An 11426-nucleotide genomic window follows, 5' to 3' on the forward strand; every position below is an offset into this window, starting at 1 on the left:
CTTCGTAACAATTTGTAATTGTGATAACAAGATGTTAGTAACTGGCCAGCCTAAATTAAAAATGAATACTATTCACATATAAACAGAATTCATTTTAGTATTAAGGTGGCTAATAGTTATTGAAGGCTGGCCAGTTATTGAAAGCCTATTAATACTATAGGTAACTTTTAGCTAACGATAAAATGAATTCTGTTTATAAGCGAATAGAATTCATTTTTAGTTTAGTTTAGGGTGGCCAGTTATTGGCCAGTGGCCAGTTACTAGCGAAATACCCTACAATTTACTCAATTTAGATGTGATTTTTCATCAATTACGTCAAATATGAAAATGTTTTTGTATTTCGTTTGTAACCTTAAATTTATCCTATATTTGAATAAATGTGAGTTATTATAATAATTATATATTACTTGATTTTGTATCCTAATTGGCTAAAATTGCCAATCATTTGCGATTGGGAACGCGAAATAAGCTCGTATTGAATAAATCCCGCCATTTACAAACATTGTACGAAGGGGAATTGTAATAAATTGATGTCATAATTACTATCGTATTTTATTTGGGTTATTGGAGGGTTTGGACCTAATTGACATGCCAACGACCTTGTTATAGGTATCCGATGTTATTGTCACGGGTAGCAAACATCTGAATGAATATTACCATAATTATCTGGGAGACCGAGCTTTGCTGGGAAGACATATAAAAACTCAACAATGTGCGGCTTTCCAGAGATATCACCTAGCTCGATCGACTTTTTGACCCCGAAACCCCCATGTAGCAAATTACATCGAAATCATTAGAGCCGTTTCGTTGTCAACACGGGGTTAACAGTTTATCATTTTAAAACAACTTAGATAGGGTCTGTTTGGAAAGAGAAGAGTCGTGGAATGTATTGGGCCCCATACATTCCGCGACTCTTCTCTTTCCGCACAGACTCTAAAAGGTCACAGCTTTGTCAGAGCGTTTAAAGACAACCAGCTGGTGGCAACATGGCATTTTTATCGCCTGCCACTATGCACTTTCGCACTTACATACTTGTTAGAACGTGACAGGCATGGTGATAGACGATAAAAATGCGACCGTGCTAACGCCGCAGCTAACATCTACTATATCGTCTGACAGAACATCTTCCATGCTCCATTTTTGATCGTGCCACCGTGAACTTACCGATTGGTTATCGCCACCACGTCGTAACGGTCTCGTCTCGTAGACTGTAAAGCGTGAACCTGAGGGCCTTACCGCGAACCACGTTCGACGTGTCGCCTCCCTGTCACACTTTCGTACGAATTTACAAGTGCGACAGAGGCAACACGTGTAACGTGGTTTTCACGGTAGGCCCTCGAAAGAGCAAAGATTGTAAAAGTATGAAGTGGTACCGAAGCACGGTGAAGCACGAATCTGCCACTTTGCCGGTTTATACCGACTTGAGTGACTTTTGAGAGGCTTCACCGGAATGAAAAATGAAAAAATCGTTTATTGGTCACAGTGATTATTGTGTAACATAGGGTATAGCCGGGTAAGCATGGCCATACTGCCCTTAGCGAAAAAAACAATTTCCTTTTACTGGATTATTAACCTATGTATATGTAGTGCTTTCACCAAATATTAAGCCTCAAATGCTTCAGATTTAAAAAAAAAATGCAAAAAAAGAAAAATCATTTTTATTTTATTACAGCCAAAGTACTAATCCGATTTCTTTGTAATTTGGGTATGTTGTATATACAATTAAGGCCGCTTTCTGAAAAAAATAATATTAAATTATCTCTTAAAATAATAGTAAAAAATTTAGATGAAAATTTTCAGAAAAATAAAAAAAATACATGCGAGATAGCGACAGTTATCAAATTTACATATTTTATGTAGAATTTAATAATGTTTAACATATATTTTTTTCAAAAATTAAAATCGGGATTAACAGTGTTAAAAACTCGAATTTGTAACATCCCATAATACCTTCTCTTCATACAAAATAACTTGTACGTTATACTAGAAAGTTATATTCCCAACGCAATTTGAATTTAGAACGCGACTTATTTCGCTGAGCGCGGACCTTAAACTCCTGTATATGTATGCAGCTAGGGCATGCTGTATGCGGCTAGGGCGAACGGCATTCAGAGATTAAAAGCGGCCAAGTGCGAGTCGGACTCGCCCATGAAGGGTTCCGTATTTAGGCGATTTATGACGTATAAAAAAAACTACTTACTAGATCTCGTTCAAACCAATTTTCGGTGGAAGTTTACATGGTAATGTACATCATATATTTTTTTAGTTTTATCATTCTCTTATTTTAGAAGTTACAGGGGGCCACACACATTTTACCACTTTGGAAGTGTCTCTCGCGCAAACTATACAGTTTAGAAAAAAATGATATTAGAAACCTCAATATCATTTTTGAAGACCTATCCATAGATACCCCACACGAATGGGTTTGATGAAAAAAAAAATTTTGAGTTTCAGTTCGAAGTATGGGGAACCCCAAAACTTTATTGTTTTTTTTTCTATTTTTGTGTGAAAATCTTAATGCGGTTCACAGAATACATCTACTTACCAAGTTTCAACAGTATAGTTCTTATAGTTTCGGAGAAAAGTGGCTGTGACATACGGACGGACAGACAGACAGACATGACGAATCTATAAGGGTTCCGTTTTTTGCCATTTGGCTACGGAACCCTAAAAAAAGCGCGGGAACAGGAAAATAGGCACGAATTTTATACAGGAGCGTTAACGATTGAAAAATGTCTGTTCCTTTGATGAATAAAATACGTCACATTCTAAATTCAAATTCGTAAAGACTGCGTTCACAATATACTTCATTCGTTTATGACTACTTAGCTTTGCTTGTATGAAGAGAGAGTATTATGGGATGTTACAAATTCGAGTTTTTCACACTGTTAATCCCGATTTTAATTTTTGAATAAAAAATATGTGTTAAACAGTATTAAATTCTACATAAAATATGTAAATTTGGTAACTGTCGCTATCTCGCACGTATTTTTTTATTTTTCTGAAAATTTTCATCTCAATTTTTTACTATTATTTTAAGAGATAATTCAATATTATTTTTTTTCAGAAAGAGACCTTAATTGTATATACAACATACCCAAATTACAAAGAAATCGGATTAGTACTTTGGCTGTAATGAAATAAAAATGATTTTTCTTTTTTTGCATTTTTTTTAAAATCTGAAGCATTTGAGGCTTAATATTTGGTGAAAGCACTACATATACATAGGTTAATAATCCAGTAAAAGGAAATTGTTTTTTTCGCTAAGGGCAGTTTGGCCATGCTTACCCGGCTATACCCTTTAGAAAGGGTTGGGACCTCCTAGTAAGTATATCAATACTTGTGACAGGAGACCCCGCTCTTCCAGCAGCAAGTTAAGGGTATACAAACCAATAGAATACTCGTTAATTATGTTAATTCTTCTTAGCTAAATATAAATACCTACTTATTTCTCTGAAGTGTACCTATTGTAGACGTCCTAGACCCGCGAGTGCTCACCACTGTCGAGCTCTCCCAGTAAGTACATATTTTAATTGTCATTGTCAATAGAGAATTTATTTTTATTTTAATGATATAGGAGGCAAATGAGCAGACAAATCGCCTGATGGTAAGCGATTCCGTCGCCCATGGGTTGACACGATTAGGCCCAAGATACACTTGTAAGTTTTACTTACGTAAGTAGGGACACAGCTAGACTACAGAATGAGAGATGAATATCGCTATCTCATTCTAACAAATAGCTTTGTCCCTACGTATGTAAGTAAAACTTACAAGTGTATTTTGGCCTTAACGCTGCGTCGTCACGGCGTTCGCGTTCGCAACGATATCGCCAACGTAGGACACTTCCATAGGGTATCAAACAGTGTTGGCCGAAACGTTAATGCAATTGAAAATGTGGGCCATTAACCGTTATAAATTGAACCTTAAACCGTAACGGACGATTACAGTTTACGGTTCAATATATAATGGTTAATGGCCAACATTTTCAATTACATTAACGTTTCGGCTAACACTGGTATTAAAGGATTGATTCACCCCGCGCCGCATCGTTTCGCTTCGCGTTCGCGTGTTGTTCGCTTGTTACGTAGTTACTACGCTGCGTAAGTTTCACGAAATGAAAGTTTTCGACTAAAATGCGCATAAGTCGTAACGCATGTCACTATTGTCACTGATATTATCAGGATTCAATCAATACTCGTCACTTTACACCGTATGTTTCTCTGACAGACAATGATGGATGAAGGCTGAATACTCACAAGAGATGACATATATATCCATAAATGTTTAAGTAGAATATGTGGGGTTGCTGTAGCATTGCCAAATAAAAAAATATATAAAATTCAGGAATTTTCTCTTTGACTTGTGTCAGCAAGGCGCCTCGATCGACCGAGTTAAATGCATTACTTACCTACATCTACTTTTATGGATGTTAATTATTAAAGGTCTCTTTTTCATGTCCACACTACACTATTACAGTCCAGTCATAATAGCATTGCTGCTTACTCTGTGGGTACCAAAGTAGTGTTGTGTTCGATGCTCCTGATGCTCCGGCGAAAACGAGGGAACTATTTTAAATATATGTATTGTAATTTGGGTATTTTTACTTTAAACTAGCGGCCCGCCCCGGCTTCGCACGGGTAAACCCTATCAAATTATACATTTAAACCTTCCTCAAGAATCACTCTATTGATAGGTGAAAGCCACATGAAAATTTGTTTAGTAGTTTTTAAGTTTATCGCGAACATACAAACAGACGGACGCTGCGGGGGTAGGGTTTGCTTGCACGACGGATCTTGAAATGTATGGGAAGATCCGCGGATCCGGATGCAGATCCGGATAATTTCATACATTTCGGATCCGGATTGCAAACCCTATGCAGGGGACTTTGTTTTTTACCTATACGTAAGATGTATAGACTATTCTGTGAAGTCTATTCATGATTTTTTTAAATGTTTTATAAAATGTTATTAACTTAATATGAAACTAAGACTTTGATAATTAAGTATATAAAAAAACCGGCCAAGTGCGAGTCGGACTCGCGCACGGAGGGTTCCGCACCATCAACAAATTATAGAGCAAAACAAGCAAAAAAACGGTCACCCATCCAAGTACTGACCCCGCCCGACGTTGCTTAACTTCGGTCAAAAATCACGTTTGTTGTATGGGAGCCCCACTTAAATCTTTATTTTATTCTGTTTTTAGTATTTGTTGTTATAGCGGCAACAGAAATACATCATCTGTGAAAATTTCAACTGTCTGGCTATCACGATTCGTGAGATACAGCCTGGTGACAGACGGACGGACGGACGGACGGACGGACGGACGGACGGACGGACGGACAGCGGAGTCTTAAATAGGGCCCGTTTTTACCCTTTGGGTACGGAACCCTAAAAAATTGGGTCAGCACGAATCGACTTCGCCGCCTACGACTATTTCTACAAAATATACATATTATAACGGTACAATCACACTAGGTCGTAAGCTGCATGAAAACATTGTCCGTTACATCGGATTAAGATTTTTCAGTTGCAGGTGAACGACCCAGTGTGATTGCACCCTAACTCAGACATGACAGAATGTCAAGAATCACTAATCTTATAAAACAAAGTCCCCTGCCGCATCTGTCTGTGTGTAAGTATGTATGTTGGCGATAAACTCAAAAACGGATTTTCATGCGGTTTTCATCTATCAATAGAGTGATATTTGAGAAAGGTATTAAGTGTAAAATTTGTTAAGATTTTGTATAACACGTGCGAAGCCGGGGCGGGTCGCTAGTTATTATTATGTAACAGTTGCATAAAGCACTATTAAAAGGTACTTTTTCTTACAAAGGTATTTAAGAGTAGATCTTAGAGTCTTAAATGAATTATACAATGAAGTTGACATACTTTTATCTTTTGACCATTGTACGATACAAATAATACCCGTATTATATAAATCGCAAAGTATAAAAACCAGTATGTCGAGCAATTACGGACATTTCAGTTAGTTTTGGAAGGACCGGGGTTATTCATGGAACAAAGGGGACAATAGGGCAAACAGGTTTCCCGTGTCTTCGCTTTGTGACATTCGAGAGGGTAACCATGGTTACCGGATGTTTGAGGACTGGGATTTCGATTTCAAAGTACGAAGTAATAACCTTACAAATATAGTTAGAAAAGGTTTGTTGACACATGTTAAATTTTATAACTAAATCTAGTTAAATAGGTAGAAAATGAGCAATTTATCACAAATAAATTCGGAACTTAAAAAATATATGGGAATAATAAAAAAAATACAAGACCTTAATAAAGTAAAAAAAAAATAACTTCTTCATCTAGAGGTTCAGATGTCCAGAGATTTCCATTTTTTCCTGTAATAGAAAATTTGTAAGTAGTAGGTACCTATCGCTCGCAGACGTATCTGCTTGATAAAAAAAATCATCATCATAATCATCGCATAATGACGAAGTTGGGGGCAGAAGTCAGTAAACTATAATAGGTATTAGGTAACGTGATAAGATTTAGCTTCTATTTTATTTATATATAATCCAAAGGAATAAACAGAAATAAAAATAGAGCGCAATTGCGTGAGCGAGAGTGTCAATCCTATCAAATATCAATCCAATCTAATAATATCAGAATGAAGCCCCCACTTTGTTTTGAAATACGATCGGTATTTGTCCAAACCAAATATTGATTGACTGTATTTATAAGAGGTGTAACTTTATAAGAAAAAAACATATCTCACCTCGCCTTCATGGTTCCACAATTTGGAAAATTTTCTAAAAACTTAACCAGCATGAAAAGTTCATACTTATTTAAATACCTATAATATCTGGGTGGCCGAGCTTCGCTCGGAAAACATATAAAAACTCGAAAATGCGCGTTTTCCCAGAGATAAGACCTAGCTAGATCGATTTTTCGCCCCCAAAAACCCCCGTATAGCAAATTTCATCGAAATCGTTAGAGCCGTTTTCCAGATCCCCGAAATATATATATATATAAATAAATAAATAAACAAGAATTGCTCGTTTAAAGGTATTAGATAATTATCGAACCGGCTCACAATTTTTTCCGAGGAATCGGGTGAGAAATCCAACATGATATACTCGTACAATATGATATTTTGTGTCCAAGCTAAAACGACGACGCCTCGGTCGCGCTTCGCTTCGCGCCCTCCTGTACAGAATTACTGAACAGTAATTCATTGTCACCCTACAACTCAATATGTCTCGATATTCAATACAAGTTTTCATACGCAAGCCATACAATGATTAAAGCTGGGAACTGGAAAAACATGTTTGGTGGATTTGCGCTAAACATTTTTGTAATTATGAGGATTATATTTTTGTTGTGGTGAAAATGTGTTCAATTTGTATTTAAGCTTCCTGATGGTTTGTATAATATTGTATTCGATTTGTTTTTTTCTTTAGTTACTAAATACCAGTATTACGATCCAGACTTTAAAAATATTTTGTTACTTAGGGCCACTTGCACCATCCCACTAACCCGGGTTAACCGGTTAAACCTGGAGTTACCATGGTTACCAGTACAATTTGACACTGGGTTAACGGATTAACCGGTTAACCCCGGGTTAGTGGGATGGTGCAAGTGGCGCTTAGTATCATAACATGTGATACTACAGACAGACGTATCTACAGATACACGTGTAAAACTTAAGGTTTAACTATATTTTTGACGACTGTGGTCTGGCCTAGTGGGTAGTGACCCTGCCTGTGAAGCTGCGGTCCTGGGTTCGAATCCTGGTAAAGGCATTTATTTGTGTGACGAGCACAGTGGGTCTTGGGTGTTTTCCATGTATTTGTATATTATATAAATCGTTGTCTGAGTACCCACAACACAAGCCTTCTTGAGCTTACTGTGGGACTTAGTCAATCTGTGTATAAATGTCCTTTTTTTGCGTCGGAGGTTAAAAAGTTGTTACCTATCTAAAAACAAACACATTCCATCGTGCTCTCATCATTATTTGTAATAACTAGTCATTATGATTGCCCAAAGAGATCTTGTCCCAAAGAACCCGTATTTAAACATGTTCACAAGTTTTTAATGACATGTTTGCTAAATATTGTATTATCTGAGAGACATATACGGTGTTTTATTGACGTGAAACATTAGGTGAACGTCTTTAAAAACCCGTAGTAGAGGTGTCGGACTTACAACAGGTGTAACAAAAAGTGTTTATTGGTACACCAAGTGTTTAGTGTTAACTTGGGGGTATGGTTAATTATATTTGGGGCATTATTATCTATAAAAAGGGACGACGTTTCATAGATAACGTCACATTTAAGGAAACTGAATGGCATTGTTAATTATTCATTTTTTGAAAGGTCTACCGGGGTAAAAGCATAATGGTACCTAAATGAGATACTTTTGAACGTGAATTGGAGAGATTTCGTGTGCTAATTTCATTACAAATAAAATACACGAACAAAATATGGATAGATTTTGGTCTCAAATAAAAAAAAATACATGCCTATTAATGTCAAGTTTCTTTTTTCATTTTATTCTCTTTGGCGCTCGTTCAAATAGAGTTCCATATCACCCCTCCTTGTCTTATTTTAACGTCAAATACAACGTAAATAAAAGGTCAATAAATCCAATAAAACCCCATTATAACGTCAAACGCACACCATTCCAATACACACACACACGTTGCACACACGCTCACGCAAAAAACTTGCACCCTGCGCAGTGCGCACACGCTTCCCATATTAAAATGTTCAACTTTGCCAATTCGTATCAAAACCATCCATTTAAATAACGATTTTTTTCCAACACTTTAAAATCCAAATTCGAATGTCATATTATTTGAATTCTCGGCAAACTTGTATAATACTAATGGCACCTTCCTACGGAAGTCGAGAGCGGGACAGTTGCGCAAGCGCATGCGAGGGAAAGGGACGGGTAGCGTGGGAAACGTAGGGGTGGCGATATCCCATACTCGACCCCTAGAATTGCGGTAAAATACCGTATGCAGTAATGACGTAAGTTGGATATTGGTTTTATTGCAATGCTAATATTAGTAAGCTAAAGTGACGTGTATTAAAAAAAACTACAGTTTAAATAGTTTGGAAAATAAAACGCATTATAAAATTAAAATTTTTTTTATAAGTAAGAAAAAAGCGCTAATTCTGATATTTTCTTATAGATAGGTACCTAATAACTAATTAGAATTTATTTCGACGTATTAACAGTGTAATGTCTGATGCTCTAATGGGTTTATTTGTATCCGGTAATTAATTAATACCAATACTAGAACAGTTTACTATTATTTATTGTAATAAATGATGAGAGCACATCTTACTAGTACAATGTCTATATCCCAAGAGAGGGGGGACCGGAGCAGACAGCGTTTAGTTACCACAACTCTCCCCCAGCCCATTTATTCAGCCCAGGACAGTTCTTCTTGGATTCTTACTTATTTAAGGACCTAGGTAACAAAAGGTAATAATAAAACAACTTGAAATGAAAACCTTGTTTCGTTATTGTGCGGAGTCTTGTGATATTTGGAATTCCCACTGTCAAGTGTGCAAAAATAATGTTTTTGCGCACTTTTATCTGCTATCCAGTCCCTGTTACCTATATAGTAAGTATGTGTAAGTATAATTTGCTTCACTACATAGTATAAAACAAAGTCGCTTCCCGCTGTCTGTCTGTCTGTATGTATGCTTAGATCTTTAAAACTACGCAATGGATTTTGATACGGTTTTTTTTAAATAGATAGAGGGATTCAAGGGGAAAGTTTATGTATTAATGTAATTTGTTAACCCGTAAGAGGCCGAGGCGGGTCGCTAGTAGTTTATAAAGCATATTGTTACATGTGCCTGCACACTTAAATTAATCATTTGTTACTTGAGTAGGTAATATGTAGAAATTTTGCAAATTTGATAAGTTTCCCACGGCACATTAGTACTTACTTAAGTCGCTTAAGCCGTTCTAATTTTAAATTCCAATAAGTTACTTATGCCGTTCCAAACATTAGAATTCTGTGAACATCTGGGGTTGTTTTATAGTGCGCACCTGTGCGATGGCTATCTACTACGATCCGGCAAATGGCAAAGTCGTTGTTACTGGCCAGTTATACTAATGCTTGTTACTTTTAAAAAGTATCTTTTTGTGGTGTCAGTTGAAATTGTACTTTATTGCTCAAGATTTATAGTCCAATTTAGGAGGGTAATAATAGAGGAAATAAGGTTTTTAATGTGAGTAATTTAATAAGTTATAAAAGGGTTCATGAGTGTATAGGTATCTCTTGGAGTAAAATACGTCATTTCGGTGCGATAAATTATAAATGGGATTAATTAGTGAGTTCGACCGTTAAATACGGTGATGTTGGAATTTTATTGAGCTTTATGTATATAATAATAAAGGCGTAAATTGCCTAGTCTTTAGTTCTACAGGTGAATGGAACTGATTAGCTGAAATAGCGTTTTATTATTGCATCATTTTGCAACTATGTACCTCATTAACCTCATTTACCTATGTTGAACTTTAAATTTTAAGGTGATAATATGTTTGCCCTTCGTTTATGTGGTATTTTGGTTTCCACGTGTAAATTGTGGTTAGGTAAGACTAGCACATAGTTATAGTATTTTTCATATAGCTTGGGTACGGTAACAGCAGTCATCTCCATACAATTTATAACTTTTTATTTGCCAATAGTCCGCCGTTGTAATTTTTTTATTTATAGTTTATAGCATAGGCTTAGTTTTTAATTTTAGTTTGTAATTTTTATTTTAAGGCTTTTTATTATTTGTTACATATTACTTGTATTAATCTTTAATAAATAGCCCTTTCTATTTTTTATTTATAACTTTAAAACCCAAAATATGTAATGAATTGCAGACTGTCACCGTACTCAAGTTGTGTGAAAAATTGTATAGGGATTGAGACTTAGGAGAATTTATCTACAATGAAAGATAAAATAAATTGTCAAAATAATTTAATTCTGTTTATTTACAAGTAAAATTTACATAAGACATACCCAATTTACGTCAAACCGATATATACAAATCCAAACACATACTTATCAATAATAGCTTCTTTCACAACCGCTTTTACGTATTTTATTTTATTTACGAAGATATTTTGCTATTTTAAGTTTTTTTTTTCATTTATGCAATTTTTTCTTGTTGTTATTTTTTCGCAATACTTATGCAGTAACAGCACAAAATAAAAGTAATACAATCGTATTATTGAAAATTAAAGCTTCTCATTTGGTCCCAATATGCTAGTGACTTCTTAAATCTATGATATACTATATTGCTATCACACAACTTATCATATATCTCCATACTATCTTTACAAACAGTACAGTTACAAACGTATTTTAAAACTCTGAGATCGCCAACAACACTGTTTGATGTGATCTGTCAGTGTCAAGTGACGTTTCTGGTTGATAAAATGTCACTTTTGACACTGACA

The 11426-nt window shown here is 35.6% G+C and overlaps 1 long non-coding RNA gene across 1 annotated transcript in view; it reads left to right on the plus strand.

The window, feature by feature from the left end:
* Nucleotides 1-11426, plus strand: part of LOC134647428 (uncharacterized) — a 150255-nt gene that overhangs the window by 121834 nt on the left and 16995 nt on the right. The window lies entirely within an intron of this gene.

The sequence above is a fragment of the Cydia amplana genome, chromosome 4 (assembly GCF_948474715.1).
Source record: "Cydia amplana chromosome 4, ilCydAmpl1.1, whole genome shotgun sequence".
Lineage (NCBI taxonomy): Eukaryota > Metazoa > Arthropoda > Insecta > Lepidoptera > Tortricidae > Cydia > Cydia amplana.